At 52.5% G+C, this 17,552-nt stretch overlaps 1 protein-coding gene across 3 annotated transcripts in view; it reads left to right on the forward strand.

Moving 5' to 3' along the window:
- RXRA (retinoid X receptor alpha) overlaps positions 1–17,552 on the forward strand; it is a 72,958-nt gene that overhangs the window by 17,407 nt on the left and 37,999 nt on the right. The window contains exon 1 of one of the 3 annotated variants that reach the window (XR_004309117.1): positions 1,125–1,202. The exons of 1 other annotated variant lie outside the window; for it this stretch is intronic. The gene's annotated coding sequence lies outside the window, so the exon portion shown is untranslated. Of the gene's footprint in view, positions 1–1,124; positions 1,203–10,463; positions 10,563–17,552 lie in introns of those variants that run through there. One more of the 3 variants, XR_001558707.2, reaches the window with a different exon arrangement.

Genomic DNA, 17,552 nt, shown 5'->3' on the forward strand with positions numbered 1-17,552 from the left:
TGCACTGAATGCTGCGATGGTTCTGCTTCAGCTCTTGGAAATGGGAGCGAGCTGCTGTTGGGTCGCAGAGCTGCTTCACATGCTTTTCCTTCATCCCATCCCCAGCAGTGCTGGTTGCCTGCAGGGTGGAGAATGCAGCTGTGGAGGAAGGGGAGAAAGGGATTTCTGCCCTTCTGCCCATGCTTGGAGCACCCACCCCCACCGTCCTGCCTCTCTGCTGCAGTCTCCGTCCTCCCGCAGGCACGAGAAGCAGGGGCAGGAAGCTCAGCCTGCTGCCAGATGGCTCCAAACGTAGCATCTGTAATACTTGATCAGAAGAAATTACGGCCGAGTCGCTCTCCCTGATTAAACAGCCTGGCCAGATCTCCTGCCAGCCAGCTGGGAGGCCTCACCCTCCCTGTATTGGTAGGGAGGTGACAGAGATGGGGACATGGGATGGAGATGGGGTCGGACTGACACCCCGCAGTGGGGTATTACCTTCACCTCTGTGACTGCCCCATGGCACAGCGGGCATCCCCTGCTGGCACCTCCATATCCCAGCTCTGCTTCCTGTGGGATGCTGTGAAAGAGGAGCGTGTAGGAAGTTGAGTGAGCAGGGAAACAAAGTGCAGGTCTCGAGCTGCTTCTGAGCTCTGAAAGGTCAATGAAAAGCTCGCAAGCAGCTTCGGAGCAACCTGTCCTCTGGCTCACCCTGCCCTTGTGCTTGTACTGAGCTCCGTGGCCAAAGCGCAGCACTACTGCTTTCAATGGACTTGGCTTAGGGACGGCTGTTAGATGAGTTCACTCTGTCTGGCTCCATCTATGCTGGTGAAATGCAGGCGTGGACTAACGCCATTCAATTCCACTAATACCGGTGGAAAATCTCTGGCACTGAGCACGTGGTTTGCAGGGAGCACATCCAGGTCTGCTGCAGCGGTGCTGGGCTGGCATTGTTTTCTGAAGGGAAAACAGGAGATATCTGTACTGTTAAATGCACGGGATTGAGTGTAGGCTGGAGCAGTGCTAAGTCAGGGCTTGAAGCAGTGATTGAGCACCTGGTGGGAAGGCAGGGCCAACCCAGGGGAGCTCAGGTGTATTCAATGCACTGAGTGACCAGAAGGGCTGGAGCCAGGATTCACCCCTGCCCAGACCTCATTTAAGGGTTGGAAGTGAAGGTGAGGGCTTTTTGCTGGAGGTTCCTGTCTACATGAGGCCTTACAAAGGTAAGCAAAATTTGTTCTTCTGTTTTTGTGTCTGTGGTTGCTCTACTGGGGTTTGTTCTTATTTGCTCCAACATAGGATTGTGCTGCCTTGCTTTTACTGCTGGACTTTCCATCGTGTTGTAGCATTACAAATGCCGTGTCCCAGCATGTAGCCACTGAGCCCTGTGGCATCAAGTTTATGCCCTTGGTGGTGAAGAGGTGGCTCCAAAGCAATTTAGCACGTTTTGCACATGCAGGCAGCTGGAAGGTGCTGTGCCTGCTTAGTATCAATGCAGAGCAGTGATTTAAGCAGATCAGTGCAATGCGATGGTGTGAGAGGGTCTGGCTTAGGAGGGGCTGAAGAAGCAACATGGTGATAAAAGTGAAGTGTGGGGCATTGCTCTATGGGGTGAGAAGCGGCTTTTGTGGGGTGCATCCAGGCCCAGCATCCCCCTGTGGGGTTGGTTCAGTGCAGCTGCCCTGCTCCTGTGCTCACTGGGAGCCTACAGCTCAGCAGGAATGTGCTGGGGGGGAACCATACACCCTGAGAAACGTTATCCCTTTCCTCACCTGTAAATGTTTCATGAGCAGATTAAATAATTGAAGCCCAAACGAGCCCTGCCATCAGAAGCAAGCGGCTCGGTTTCAAGTTCTGTTTAAGTATTTTTCTTGATAATGTCGCTGTGTCAATTAGAAAATGACATTGCTATTTAAAATGCTGTTCCGTAGCCCTCTTTAATTAAGGCAGCGATATAATACCAATCTGCTCTCATTAATGAATTTTTAACAATCAAAAATGAGGGCTGAATGGCGCACGGTTGGCTTCACGATGCTGGCCTTCCTGGAGATGCTGGGAAAGGGGAGGAGGGGATGGATGTGACCGCAGAGTAACACGTTGGCTGCTGTAAAGGGAAATCCGAGGCTTCAGCCTTCTGCAGAGGGGAAACACCATCAGTGTGTTGAGGCAGCAGGGAATGGGTTGCATGAGTTGCTGACACCCAGAAAGTAGCAAGGTGCTGTGCTCTGCCATTGAAGGGTTTGTTCAGTGCTGTTTGGGTAGGTGGAAGGATGCTCCTTTGCTAGGCTCTTGCTGATGGTTTCCCTCTTGAGCACCCGCTTGTGGCTCCATCCTTTCCCCAGATGCTTTGAGGATGGCACAAGGATGTCTCCATGCTGGTGTCGGGTGGCCGTGGGTTGATGGCAGCCCCTGTGGTGTGACCACAGCTGCTTGAATGGGTTGAGGTTTCCTGGCTGAGTTTGTGTTGCCATAGGGAAGAGAAGGGAAGCCTGGAAACCATCTTGTGGGTGATGGGAGGAAGTGTTTGGGGATGGGGCAGCAGTGCTGTGCTGAGTGGTTCCTCACTATGAGTAAGAGAGGTGTGTGGGGGGGGCTCCCTGGGTCCCCCATAACAGCTCCTCATTGCAAGGCTGGGATGGGGAAGAATATATTTCTAGTTAAGAAACCAAACATCGCATATCCTTTGACAGTTTAATGTGGTGGAGAGAAAAGTGAAGGCGGCTCTGAGCTTTTGCCCAGGAAGAGCCAGAGATGTGCTTACATCCTCCTGCAAATAATCTGGGAGCTGAGTCATCTGCATTTTTGCTGCTCTTGAGATAGGGTCAGGAATAAATGTCCCCAGCACATCAGATACACATATTTTTTTTGCGTGTTGACAATAGGCTGCATTAAGAAAAACGTCCCAGCCGACCTCTCACACAGACATCCTTGAAGTCTGGGCTCTTGTTGCTCATCTCCACTTCAGACGCCTCATGGGGACGTGCCTGGCTGGGGAGGGTGTGCAGACAGACAGACGGATGGGTTCGAGCGGTGCATTCCTCCTTGCCCATAGCGTGCCTTGCAGTGCAGGCTGCAGTTGGAGCTGGGGCTGTGCATGCTCGGACTGTGGGATAATTAATTGCAGAGGGGCAGGGGATGCAGCAGGGAGCTGTGTTTTTGGGGCTGGGTAGCCATGAGGTGGCCTCACTTGCATCTGGGATGGCATAGGGGTGCGTTGAATGGATGGAGTGCTGCTCTGCACATCCTCAGCCCCTGCAGCTGCTGGCAGCTCAGGTGTTGGCTCCTTGTGCTTGGGGAGATGGTCCAGAGTAGTGTCACCCCACTGCCCTGCAGCTCTCTATGCCATTGCTGACATGGTGAGGGCTCACCCTATGGCTACAGCTATCAGAACAGGTTAACGTGAGTGGTGCACAGCACTGAGCTGGTGGGCCTGCCCTGCAGTGCCCATCCCTGAGCACCTGAAGCTTAACCCATGGTGTGCCAGGCAGCTCTGTGCAGTGCTCTAAGTGCCAGCTATGGCTGTGCTGATTGCAAGGGGAAAAAACAGAGGCCTGGCTGTGCCCCAAAGCAACACAAGGGAACAGATTTCCCCATGGGGAGGAATGCCTTTTGTCATCAGCATGGTGTCAGACATTTGCTGTGGGGTAGCTCTGTGCACCAGAGATGCACTTGAAAAAGGGAAAGTTTTTATTTTAGTTTGGTTTTCCCATGTCCATTGCTCGGGGTGTTGTTGGGTTTGCACTAAGACATGGGAACTTCCCAGTCCCAGGATGCAGCCATGAGCTCTGCTGTTGTGTATGGATGGCTCAGCTGAGCAGGGAGAAATCCATTCCCCTTCTCTGCACTTTGGCAATGGGAAAAACTTTCCAGGCTGGAAAGTCCCCTTCTTCTCTCACTTGTTGTTACTGTCCTGCAGCTTTTGGCACTCAGGGATTGCAGGAGGGACATCCATCCCTCTGGCATCTGCCTGTCTGTGCACATCCAAGGCTCTGCAAAAAGCCACAGCTCCTACAAAATGCACTTTTTGCCCCTAAAACTGCCTCCTTTTGGGGGCAGCCAAGACTGTGTCCATCGGTGCGGCTGCCTGCAGCAATACTCCATCACCCAGCCCCACACCTGCTCCTTCCCAGCACACGAGTTTCATTAACGTACTAATTAGGATGTCTCCGTCAAGTCCTCAGGGAGGGTGGCTGGGCGCTAACGAAGCCGCTGTCACAACAAACACAGCACATGGCACCGTGGCAGTGATGTATGGGGAGGCCTCGAGGCGCACTGCTTTGCTTTATGGAGGTGAGAGATGTTTCCTCCTGCTTCCCCATCCCTTCAGTTTCCTCCCAGTCTGGATGCCATCGTGATGCTGTTTGTATCTGTAGTCTTTTGGTGTGTCTAGAGGTGGCTGCTTTGCACACAAGGGGGTGATTTTAACTTTGGGGTTTGCTTTAACCCTGTTCTCCCCAGCACCTCATGCAGTCTCTGCTGGGATCCATCTCCCAGCAGCGCTGGTGCTGGTGTTGCTGTCAGTGATGCTATTTGTCTGCGTGGTGCTTTCTGTGGCTGAGCAGCGTGTTCCTGTGTTGTCACGAAACAGAAGATGGGATAATTAAATTGCCCTTTTCCCAGAAAAAATATTCTTGTCTGCGTATGCCGGGGGCTGGAGGTGGCCCAGTGCCAGGGGCACATGGCTTGTGCTGCTGGGAGGTGTGAGAAGTGCCGGGTTGGGGATGGAGGTGGCAATTTGGGGCACTTTGAGATGGCACTATCAGTGCCATGGAGTGATCTTAGGGCACCTGTGGGTGATTTCCATCCCATAAGCAGCTCAAGGGCTCCAGGTGATGATAATGGAGCTATTCTGGTGTTAAGGCCCTGGGTTGGAGGTGGGTGTTGCTGTAACACCTCCATAAAGACCCCCGTGGCATCCGTATGGATGTCTGACATGAAGCTGCCGTGCAAAACCAGGGTGTATTTATGCTGTTTGTCACCCTTCATCATCTGCGTTCTCCTCCTCCTCTTCCTGCAGCGGCAGCTCCTCAGATCCGTCAGCATTATTGCTTTGCCTTCAGCTATAACCCGCTCGTTGACTTCCCAGGGATGGCTGTCCCCAGCCTTTGTCACCCTTTCTCTCCTCCCCTGCCCCCAAATATTAATGCCACAAATCACAAGTGACAGCAGCTCTGCTGGAGCCCCCAGCTCACTCCATCTCCTCTCCGGAGGGCAGTGATGGAGGGAGGGCTGGGCTGTGCCTGGCTGTGTGCTTCTCCCTTGGGGCTGTATTTGGCTCTGGGGTCAGAGTGCAGAGGGTTAATGCCTGTATGAGGTTGGGAAGCAGAGGATGGAGGGGACACTGGCTGTGCTGGATGCTGGCTCCTTCCCTTCCCAACCCACGTGCCACCCCTGCTGTGTTTTCCTCTTCTCAATACTTTCCAGCCAAGACCCCCTTTGGCTTTTCTCCCTCCCTTTGGCACAATCCAAAGCCAAATCCCTGCTCTGTCTGGAATGTTTGGGTCTCTCCTTGGGGTGTGAAGTGTGCGATGGACACTCAGCCGAGGCACAGCAATGAATGGGAGCTGCTCATCCTGCACTTGACAGACAGTGGGTTTACTCAGTGGGAGCAGCAGGCACAAGGGAGGTGATAAACAGCTCTCAGTATGTGGGCATGTATGTGCTTGGTCTTTGGCCCTGTGCCTCAGTTTCTCCAGCAGTGAGGCAGGAGTGGGAGCTGTGATTTGCTTCCCACATCTCCATGCATCCTCCCAGATTGCAACCCTGGGGGCTTCTCTGCTCCTCTCATCGCTTTAGGAGCTTGCCAAGGGAATGAGTAGGGGGTACCAGGTTCTTTGGGTACATGGGGCTGAATGGAAGAGGAGGGGTTATGTGGGCAGGGGTGGGTGGGAGCGTTGGGCTGTGTAATTCAGGGACTTCGGCTCACTAGCAGAGGTTAAAAGGGGAGCGGTGGGATCTGTTGGGAAAATCATTACTGCTAACCTCTGCCACTTGAGCTGCTCATTAAGCTCCCTCTGCACTTTCACCTGCCTGCCTCCTGCAAATAGAGCAGGAGGAAATTGCTGTGGGGGGGTGAGACTGCTCCTCATGGCCCATCTGTGTGGGAACAGCAGTGTTGGTGCTGGAGAACCTCCAGTTGTGCCTCCATCAGGGCCCCTGAGCATCCCCTAGGGCTGAAGGTTGGTGCAACTTCCATGTCACCCTGGATCCATCCCAATGCCACAGCTGAGTGGGGAATGTGAACAGCAGTGTAAGGATGTGGGTGATAAAGGAGCAGTGCATCTGTGGTTTGCAAATGTTCCTCATCACCTCACTGGAGCCACACGCACCGGAGTCCCTTCATTGGATTACAAACAGAAATGGCACTTGGGCTCTATGTGTCCAATTCTGCAGATGGTTGGCACTCTGCTTGTGGTGTTCCTGGGTGACTGAGGACCCCCATAGACACTCCTTGAATCCCTTAGAGGTCTTTTATGGGGGTTCCACTCTTTGGATCAGCCTGTTGGGTCTCTGGAAACTGCTCTCGGACTGCAGAAGTGGTTCTCCATCTGGGGGAAGAAAGAGTTGAGATACCACAGGAAATGCTGTTTGTCTGAGATATCTGCCTTGGTCAGAATGGGTGGAAAAAACCACCAATCTTGGTTGGCAGTCTGGCTTCTTTGAGGATCATTTCAACCCAAAGAGCAGGCAGAGTGTGAGCACTGAGCAGGCACAGTGTGGCCAAGTGCTGGTGGCTGCAGTATCACCGTGCTGGGCACATTGGGCTGCCTGCACCCTGACAGCTCCAGCCTGGAGCAGAATGGGCTGAGTTTTGTTCAGCTTGCAGCAGAATTCCCTTGGCACAGTGCATTCCAACCATGGCATTTCCCAGGCAGCAAGAGGAAGCAAATTTCAGCTGTTGGGGACATGGGGAACAGCGTGGTGGCTGTCCCATGGTGCATGGGCTGCCCTGGAGCTTGTAGCCAAACCAAGGCTTTATTTTGCAAAACCAACCATGCTTGTGGGTTTTGATGCATGTCAGCCTCGTATGGCTGACTCAGAGGTCAATTTCCTGACTCTGGCTTCGGGTCCTTTTTTTTTCCTTATGGCAAACATCCGTTTTATCCCTCTGCAAGTCCATTATCACCAGCTAAACTGTACGGCCGGCTGTGCAAACACAGCACTGTGAAGGCATGGGGAGCACTGAGCTCTCTGCATGGGGAACCCCAAGGGCTTCTTGCTCCATCCCAATGATGAGGTGTGTGAGTTGCATGGAGCAAGGGGTGTGTGTATGTAGGTAGATGTTCATATCTGTTGCATGGCTGTGAGTTTGCAGTGTTGGAAGAGTGAGGTTGCAGGGCAGCGTTCACTCCAGTGGTGGGCTTGGGTTAGGGGTAGGGTTATCCTTGCTTGTTGGTGGGAGCATGAGGTGTGCATGCAGGGCAGTGTGCTCAGTACTGCACTTACCTGGCGAGGAGGCTGAGCCTCCCCCTCTGAGGAGGAGGCAAAACTAATAATGCACCAGCCAAGAGAGTCGGAGCTGCTGGGAGCGTATTTATCACCACAAAGAAAAAGGCTCTGTTCCCTGCCTCTCCGCAGCGCCTGTTTATCACACACACACAAGGGATGGAGAAAATGTTCCATTTGTTGGCTACGGCCGTCAACCCACACAGTGTATAAATTAAGGGCTTTTTACATGCAGGGTTCCCGAAATAAAACACACACACAAAAGAGAGAGGAGTTTTGTATCGGCCCCGGCTCTTTGCCTCTCTCTCACTGTCTCTTTGCCCCGGCAGGCGTTGGCTCTCATTCAGGAATTCCACATTATCTCAGCCCGTTTCCAGCTTCCTCAGCAGGGAACAGCTCTGCTTCTGTCTTCCTGCAGCCACATCTGGAAAGCGTTATGCGGGGTGTCAGCCGTCAGAGCCGGGCGGCTGGCATGCGCTTCCCCCCCTGCTTGGGGTTCTCTGTCTCATCCTATAGGGAGATCTGGGGGGATTCTGTAGGGTTGGAGTGAGGGAGAGGTGGCTGTGTTGCCCTCGGGTTGATCTGGATGCCACCAGCAGGGATGCTCTGCGCCTCAAGCTTGTAACAGTTGTGGGTTTATCTCAATGGGTTTCTACATGTGTAATGGGGGTATTGGGGCTGTAAAGACATTGGGGTGTCAACATCTCAATCCTAGAGTCAGTGCTGAGGGGGACACACAGCTGTTTGCCCAGGGAGTGATGGAGTCCCCATCCCCAGAGGTGTTCCAGAACCACAGAGATGTGATCAGTGGGATGTGGGCTTTGGGGGTCTGAGAGCTCCTTAGCCATTCTGTGGGGCAGTAACAGTGACCTGGAAGCAGACGTATATGCCGTAATGGGTGTGTGTGTGATGCACATGGGGGTCTTTAACAGTGAGACATGGTGGAAGTGGTTAAATGGGCCCTAAGTCATCATCAGTGGGAATTAGAGAGGGTCCCCAGGGGCAGACTTCTGGCTTCTGTCATCTTTTGTTGTTGTTTTGGGGTTTTGCTTTTAAGCTGGTGGGCCTACTATTATGGTATTTAAAATTAAAAGGGGGGGAAAAAAAGGAGAAGAAAAAGCAAACAGGCCTTGGTTTTATAGACCCTACAGATACATCCGGCACCAAACTGGTCCCAGATGCAGCACTGTCAATAGCGTTACACGAGGGATCAATCCCATTCATTGTTTTATGTGGCCTCTTCAGCATCATCAGCTAATTAAAGCTAATGGTTCCCAGAGCAGCACTGACAGCGGCTGATGCTATCGGTGCACAGCCGGGGCAGTTTGCTGGGGCATTGCAGAGCTAGATCCTGCTCAGAGCCTCTATGTGTCACCAATGGGTGCTTGTTGCCCTCCAGGAGTGGGACCCTGGGGTCAACCCTCCCTTGGCTGCTGCCCTGGTGCCTGCGTGGAAGTGGATGGGCAAACACAGCATGGCTGGTTTCACTGGGACCTTGGACTCTGACCTCCTGGAGGCTGAATGGAAATCAAGCATACTAAAATTAGCTGCTCCTGTCCCTACAAGGCAGGAACTGGTGGCCAGGGGAATCCTCGGGGTGTTGCAACCCCTGCCTCTTTGGTGTTGCAATCTGCCTCATTGGTTTCTGTTGTCTCACTGCAGCTCTGTTGGACCAGGTAATGTCACCTAGCAGAGAGAGCTGGCACTGAAGGTCCTTGTGTGAGGAAAGTTAGTGCTGGTATCCTTTGGATCTGCCCTTCTGTCCCTGTGCACTGCTGGAATGGAGTGGTGCTTGTAAGGATGCTCCCCCAAAAGCATATGGGCGCAAGGATGCTTTCAAAGCCTTTAGGATTTACACAGTATACTCCTCTTGTTGCTCAGGTCTGGACTCTGGGTGCTGTCCCTATGCTTGGGGGTTCAGATAGCCCATACTCCCCCAACAGCCCAGATCAGCTGGGAGGCAAAGTCCAGGCTGGTTAAAGGGCAGAGGAATAGGGGCAGGCTTACAGCACCCTGCTCAGTAAAGCGAGTTGATAATTAAATCCTGTAGCTTTTATATGAATTCCAGGGCATTTTCCTTGGGCTGGAGCCATCTGCACCGTGCACCCCACCCTCTCACTCCTCTCCCATTTGCTCTGCGCAGCTGAAGCTATTTGCTATGGCACTGGGTGAGCACAGTGCTGCAGGGAGCTGTTTTTAATGGGGTTTGTGGGGATCACGCAGGCAAAATGGGAGACGAAACTCATGGGGGCTGCAAGTGGATCAGGCGTTGTCATTGTCCTGGTTCCATTGGGTAACAGTGCTGTGCTCACCTGCTCAACTCTTCCATGTCATGAGTAGTTGTTTGTCCATGGGTGTCCGCTTAGTGGGGCTCTGGTGGGACTGTAGGCATTTCTTTAAGCCGATGGGATGCATCCCACAGCCCAGAGGATGCTCCAGCACCAGGAGGCATCACCCTGAGGAGCTTTGATTGGGGGGATTAACAGCAATTCCTGGCTGTGACAGTGTTGCCCAGGGTCCATCCTTTGGGACTCCCCCTTGGATTTGGACTGTACGCTCCCCTCTACCTATGCAAGTCTTATAGTGAAAAGAAACTCAGCGCAGACTCCTTCCTCCCTTCCTATTTATCCCTCTCCTCCTGCACCTGCTCGCGCTGGGTGCCTCTTAACCAGGGTGTTCCCGCTGAGCGCGATGAGAAGATTTGAGCACTTATTTGAACTGCAGACTCAAAGGAAGAGACAGCAGAACTCCCCAGAGCTGTTACCAGCTGACATCTGGGCGCTCAGCCGAGCTCTGGTGTCAGTGAGACGTGCGGTTGAAAGAAGAGGAGGTGGGAAGCCCAAGACACCTGCAATTTGGTTAATAAATATTTATTCGGAGGTGACAAATACTCTTCTGGATAAAACAGAGCAAGCAGAAGGATTGCGAGGGAGTGACAGGGCGTGCTTTTAGAGGAAGGTTTTGCAGCGGGGATGTTGAAATGAGCTGATGATGTCGAAACCTGCGTTTGTTTCCCAGCTTGTGATGTCAGAATGCAGGCAGGAATCCCACCTCACTGAGCCCCTGCTTGGGGAGAACCCCTCCTGAGCTGGGCCAGAGCATCGCTATGGGGCCCTTCTCTGTGCACCTCTTATGGGGTAAGGAGCAAAGGGGTGGGCTGGGAGCTGGGACAGAAGAGCAGTGGGGACAGCCCATGCTGGGGTTGGTGTCTGTGTTTATTCTCACCCATACCATGTCCCAGGGAGCTCTGTGGCTCTGCCATCAATCTGTTCTTGGTTGTATCTCTCTCTGGGCTTTGAGCCCCAGTGATGATGCTGAGATGATTTGTCCCAGTGAGACCATCTTTGCACAGGGGATCCAATCACAGGAGACAGCTGATTTGTGGGCACTGCTCATTTTGGGGTGAAAGCTCAATGCCAGCCCTCAGGGATGCTCTGAGGACAAGGAGCTGCCCCTGCCCCACTGCTGCCTGCTCACCTTTGCTGTCTCAGTGATACCCAACCTCAGCAAACACCCAGCCCCACACAGGGAAGTGGTTTTGCTTCCCCAGGAGCAATACAGCTAATGTGGGAGCAGAAGGAAGGGGCTGCAGTGCTGCACCTGTGGGGTCTAGGTTGGTGATAGTGGGGCTGGTGGTAAGCCTGTGACCTGGGAGGTTGGTGATAGAAGCACTGGCATCTGTTTGAGCTTAGTGAGAGAAAGCTCGGAGCCCATCTCGCCCAGCATGTAACTTTAATGTGGAGATAATGAGCAGTGATATTTATTTGTAAAAGATCTGGAGATATCACTGCCCGGAGAGCAGCCAGGAGCTGTCAGAGTCCAGCCTGGCCCCGCAGCTGCTGCGTGGGGCTGTAACCCAAGCGCCCTGCTCCGATTGCTTTTCATGCTCCAGCTCTGCTATCCCAGCAGGGCACACAGTCCCGTGGCTGAGATTTACTGGAGCTGATGGTGGTTGGGCTGTGGCAGCAAAGGGAACACCCTGGGTCCCCAGTCCCAGGAGCTGGGGGATATACAAGGCTCTTCCTGGTGGGGTCAGCACAAGGGGATGCTTGCGCAGAGATGCTCTCATGTTGTGTAATGGCAGGCTTAGGTGGGGTATGGCAGGTGGGTGTCCCGTCCTTATTAAGCTATCCCCTGGGTAATTACTAGGTTAAGGCCTGATGGGATAACGCTTCATTATTTTTGTGCTGTGGAGGGATTAGGAGCAGCAGGGATTTCTTGGAGCTTTATCTCTGCTAAGGCCTTGGGGCTGCAGTGGCTCCTTGCACCCTTCCCAGCTCGGCAGTGCTGGATGTTGATGCAGTGCAATGAAATCTGTGCGTTTCTCTTACATGATGTGAGACAGAGATGGGAGAGGAGGTGTCACTTGGAAATAAACAGGGAAGTGGGTGGCAGAGGGCTTCCCAGGTGGCTTCTCCTTTAATTTATGGCCAAGGCAATGCAGAGCTGTTAGCGTGGCCTTTGGAGGCTGATTGCTGAGAGTCTCCTCCTGGCATGGGGAGCAAGGGAAAGCGTGCCTGGTACATCCAGCCCCATAAGCTCCAGGGCTGCTTGCACCCTTCCCCAGAGCCTGTCTGGCTGCTGGTGGACCTGGTAATTCAGTATCCTGTGTGTATCCTAGAGATGCTCCTGGGAAGGATTTAGATGGTAGGAATTGGAGTGAAATGCATTCAGAGGGCCCCAAGCTGAGGGCTGGAGCTGGCACAGCATGGGGAGCAGGCAGGCTGGCGGTGGGCCAGGCCGTGCACTTGATCCAAACACAGCTGGAGCTGATCTGATGAAGTGAGAGGTTAAGAAGAGAGCATCTGTTATCTAAAGGGGACACACAGTGGGAAACTGTAAGCTCTTTATTCCCCCCCCTACCCCCCCAACCCTACTGCCTCTGTTCAGTGCATCATCACTGACTTTATTTCTTTGATTTATTAAGGAAGCCTATGCTTCCGGGGCTGTAATTAAGTGCCACTGTGTGAGCTTTTGATAACAGGCGGGTGATGCAGCAGCTGACAAATTCACTGGCTGGTGGAGAGCTGTAGGACCAGGGTAACAGGAGAGACCCACCTTGCTGCTCCCTCGCCTTTCCCCAGGGCTCTGTTCTACCTTGGTCAGCCCTGATCCCCTCTGTGCTTGGTTGTACTGCTCTGACATCAGCCACCTAGGCAAGCTTTCAGGAAGATACAGTTCTCTTTCTGCTCGACAGGCTGTGTTTTATACTTAAATGGGATTATTTCAAATAATAATGCTTCAGAACTGTTAGCTGGAGATGCTCAGAGCTCCAGCACAGCATCCCCCCAGCGAGGGTGAGAAGGAGGAAGGGTGAACACCCCACCTGTAAATAAAAAGTGACGGAGATTATGCTCTGCTTAATGAACTGAAGCATCCAACCTCCCGCCGAGCGCCAGCGCTGTTTATAAACTACAGAAAGGGCTTTATTTTAATGGGCAGTAAATCTCATTCATCCCAGTGCTGGCAGTCACGAGCACATGGGATTAATGGGATCGCTGAGAGGGGCTCCGTGCCTCCTCGCCCTGCTCCCTGTTGCCCTCCTTTGCCCACAGTGGCTGTTCTCCTCCCTTCCTTCTCTCCTTAATCCAACCCCCCTCCATCCCTGTGCTGATAACCAGGGTTATCTGGCCAGGAAGAACAGAGGGCTCTGTCCCTGTGACTGCATGTCACATCCGCTGGCTGCTTAGGTTTGTTTATTCACTTGAAAATTGCCCCCACCCTGGCAGCTGGAGGAGAGCTGAGCTCATATACCGTGCATTACTTCTTTTTCTTCTTCTAAATGAAACCAGCATCCCCTCCTCCTCCAGCACCCAGTGCCCCCGTCCTGAAGCCCAGGTGGTAGCAAGCACAAAGTATTTTGTCTTGGAGAGGAAAATAAACAGAATGTGACCTTCTGAGGAAGGGGATAACACCGGAGCTGCTGGGGAGGGATGGTGATGAGTTGTTGTGGGCTAAAGCCACCCTGTTGAGGAGGTAATCAGGCCTGGCGTGACACACAGCTGTTCTGGGCGAGTGAGCTGATGAGATTTAAGCCGATCACTCTCGAGGCTTTGGGAGCTGTTGTCACCATGCTGGGGTGATGGGACGGGTGAGGGACTGTGGTGACATCAGTGGGGTATTGGGGTCCTCCTGTGCCACTGTATTCTGTGGGGCTTTAGGGTGGGATGTGGGGCTGTGAGCTGGGTCCCTGAGTGCTGTCCCTGCAGGTCTGGGGGGCAGGTGTGGATTTGGATGTGCCTCAGTTTCCCTCTGGACACAGCGGGTTCCTTGAGGACTCCTGTAACTCACAGTGTGATGTACTCCTAAGGCAAGATAGAGAAGAGCGAGTTATCTATTGCAGTTTTAGTTTAATATCCATAATCTGCCATTAATCAAAATAGGACTGTAAGATCCTTACTTAGGCCTAATCAGTGCATAATGGATTATCTGCAGGAACTAATAAAAGGTAATTATCTATGCTTTGCAAGTTCCAATTACTGTACTTATATGATCAATTAATTCTTGTAGCAGCTCCGCAGGTGCAGGCGCTGTTGGTGGGGATGTGTTCCTTCCCAAAGCAGAAGGAATGGGACTTTGCAGGTGGAATAAAGCATCACCCTGATAGCAGCCTTCGCCCTTCCCATTGTCAGCCCTGCTCTTGTCAGGCTGTGGAGTTCATGGGGTGGCTGAAAGGAGGAGGAAATAGTGCAGAGATGTCCATGCAGTTGTAGGGATGGCTTAAAATGACAGTGAGTTGGAGGCCTGCTCTGTGTGTCCACTTGGGACCCGGCATTGTTGTGGTAATAGGAAGCAGATGTAGTGTTTATGGTGAGTGGCAACTTGTAGGGCTCTAAGAGGAGCCCAGCATAGGGACCAAGGGGTGGTGGTGGGAGGAAGGAGAGAGCACAGTTTTGGGGATGCATTTGGAGTGGTGCAGCAAATCTGGCCCCATGGCAGCAGCAGACCCTTGGCTGCCTCTAATTCAGGTCTCACCTTTTTGTCCTCTTTTCTCTGTGTTCATTCACCTTCTGGACCTCAACAGTGCATGTTTTGGTGTCCCTGAGACTGTGTTATGTCTGAGTGATGCTCACCTGTAGTCCCGGAGCCTTATGGGTGGTGTTATGGGGACATGGGTAATGTGAGACCACCTCTGATCCCATGGGGCTGGGGCAGGAGCCTGGGGGTCCCCAGCACTGGGGGTACCAGATTGCACAAAGGGCTGAGCAATGAGCAGGATCCTTACTCAGAAAGGAGCAGTCAGGACATTTTGGGTTGATTTCAAAGGTTCTCATGGCACTGCAAAAGGATTTGAAGCAAGAGTTTGTTTCAATGCAGAACTGCCTTGAAAAAAAAGAGTCTGCATGGGATCATTTGACAGTTTCCATTGTTCTCCCCCCCTTCCCTCTAAACACAAAATTAATTCATCTCTGTAATTTCTTGGGAACAGCCTTGGTTTCATTGGCTTTTCCGTTTAAAGAAGAAAAAGCCACAATAAAAAACCCCAAACCCTTTTCCCCAATCCCTTCTGCTTAAAAATGGAACCCCCAGCTCTTCCAGTGATCAGGGTGCAGCTGTGCTCAGTTCTCAGCATGGCTGGGGCTGTCCCTGCTGCTTGGGCAGGGTTTGGGACGTGGAGGTGTTGAAAGGTGATGCTGCAGGCATTGCACTTTGGTTGGGGTTTGCCAGTGCTGCATTAGAAATACGAGGAGCTGGATGGGAGTTGGCAGCTCCTTCACCTGCAAGGGAAACTGAGGCACACAGATGATCAAAATCCCATTTGACGATGCTAAGGAGTGAGACCCATCTTTTAGCAACACCACTCTGTGGTGGGAACATCGCACAGCCTCCTGCCTTCCTCTCCAGCTCTTAGGTTTGGGTTTAGAAGCCATGGCCACCAGGCTGGCCGTGCACAGTGGGCAGGATGTGCTCTTCGTGCTGCTGGTGACCACAGTGCTGAGCCTCTGCTACCCTCTTCTCTGCCTTTTGTTTCTGTTCCCCTCTCTTTTTTGTTTCCATTTTCCCCAAGCAAGCCACCACAGGCTCCTTCAAACATTCCCCCTAAGGTTATTCTCCTGTCTGCAGTGTGTTTTCAGTGCTGAACCTCTCATTACCCCAGCCCCCTATGCTGGTTTTCTGCTCTTGACTTCCCTTCTGGATTGTAGGGACTGAGTCTGGGCACGTCAGTCCCCACTTAAAGCATGTCTGTACCTTTTGATTCCACCTTTACCTGGCAGTTCTGGGGCTGGATGCTGGGGGACTTGCAGAAGTGAGTCACTGCTTGCAGACCTGGTGCATGGTTGGGTGCAGGGTTAGGGGTCAGGTTAGAGTTAGTGATAGGGTTGGGTGGGGTTAAAGTTAGAGTTGGGTAAGGCTAGAGTTAGAGCTAGTGATAGGATTGGGTAGAGTCAGCATTAAGAGTTAGGGATAGGGTTAGAGTTTGAGAAGATTGCCAGGCAATCTGACCAAGACGCCTTTAGGGCTATAAGATCCCCAAATGCAGCCCTGTGTGATGGTTGTATTGTAGAGCTGGGCACATTCATGGTGCCAGGCAGTGCTTAGCATTCATTGAGCAATACTTCCATCCACACCAGTCATAGGTGCTGTTTGATAAAAGCAACCAATCGAGCCAAACTGGGCCAGTCAACCTTTGTGGATAGGATTTGCTTTCCTGTATTCTCCCACAACCCAGCAGGTGTAAAAGACCAGAGTGCATCTACAAATGCAACCCTGGGTGATGTAGTGCTGCTACTGGACACTGCTTGGCAGTGGGAGAAGCCAAGCAACTGTTGGTGTGGATTATGAAGCGTGTGGTTTGGCTTAGGGAGGATTGCATGCAGATAGACACACGTTCTGGGCAATCTTTGCATTTGTTTGCTTGCTTTATTTCAAATGGAAGCCTGTGCTCTGTGGTTGGACCCTCCCAGCTAAGCAGCTCTGTGCATACATGAGTTTCATAAGGAAGAGAAAGGATGCTGGATGGGGAGCAACTGCTGTTACTGCAAGCGTTCTCTGACCATTGTGAACAAAACCACTGGCACTCCTCAGTTTGCTTCTCTGCTCAGCCCCTTTTCCAGCACAGTTACTTTCTAAGCAAACGGTTGCAGGTTTTTATTACTGCCAATTGTTATTTAAATAGCTCTGGAAGTGTGCACAGCACCGTGCAAACATGGGGAGGGACAAGGTCGTGGCTCAGGGGAATGGCTGGGGTGGTTCAGAGGGGTGTAGCAGTGGTAATGAAGGCTGAGGTTGGTGTCAGAGCTGTGAGGCATTGGATCAGCCCTTGGGAGAGGGGTCCCCGTGTGGTCCTGCAGCTGAAATGGGGCTGCTGATCTTTAGCGAGGTAGGTGATAGGGGATGCATTGGCCCTGCCACACCGGATTAAGCCACTGCACCTTCAAATGCTGCTGTGTGACGTGGGTGAGAAGTGAGGGCTTGGAAAAGAAAAGGGAAAAACCAGTCGAGGGCTTGTGCCACCCGGTAATTCACTGACCCAATTGTGCAGTGCTGTGTGAGGGGAGAGAAATTCCTTCCTGACCCCTGTGCTCATCAGCCTATGCCCTGAAGCATGAGATTTGATTTTCTTTATCTGGCTTTCTGTAATTGCAGATGTCGTGATGGTGCTCCCTATCTCCCACCCCTCGGAAGTGGCATCTGCCTCACTTAACTCAATGGACCTTCCCCTCTGGGGGTTTGTTGCTGACCCCTTTCTGGGACAAGCAGGAATGGAGAATAGGTCCCACCCACTCACCTCTTTTCCCCTATTTGTGGCCCTGTTTCCCTCCATTGCTGTCAGTGTAGGTCTTTCAGCTCCATAACTCCTGCCTTTCTGCTAGAGGCAGAGATGGTGCAAAGCCCCCCACAGCCCCCATTGCCTTGCAGTGATCTGCACTGCATTGCAGCAGTGGTACCTCTTGTCCCCAAGCCTGGGTATTCCATGGCAGGGGGGAGGGTGAGGATCTTTGCTGAAAGGGTAATGCGCAGGGAAGTGGGATTTGACACAGCCTTCAGTCTGAGTGCTCCTCAGGTTATAAAAATGACTGATGAGCACAAATCAATAATGAGGTTACTGTTCTCTGGGCATGCCAGGCACGAACCCATCAGCTTGGGTGTGATGTATTGCCATGCTGTGCTGGCATCCTCTGTCC

The sequence above is a fragment of the Coturnix japonica genome, chromosome 17 (assembly GCF_001577835.2).
Source record: "Coturnix japonica isolate 7356 chromosome 17, Coturnix japonica 2.1, whole genome shotgun sequence".
Lineage (NCBI taxonomy): Eukaryota > Metazoa > Chordata > Aves > Galliformes > Phasianidae > Coturnix > Coturnix japonica.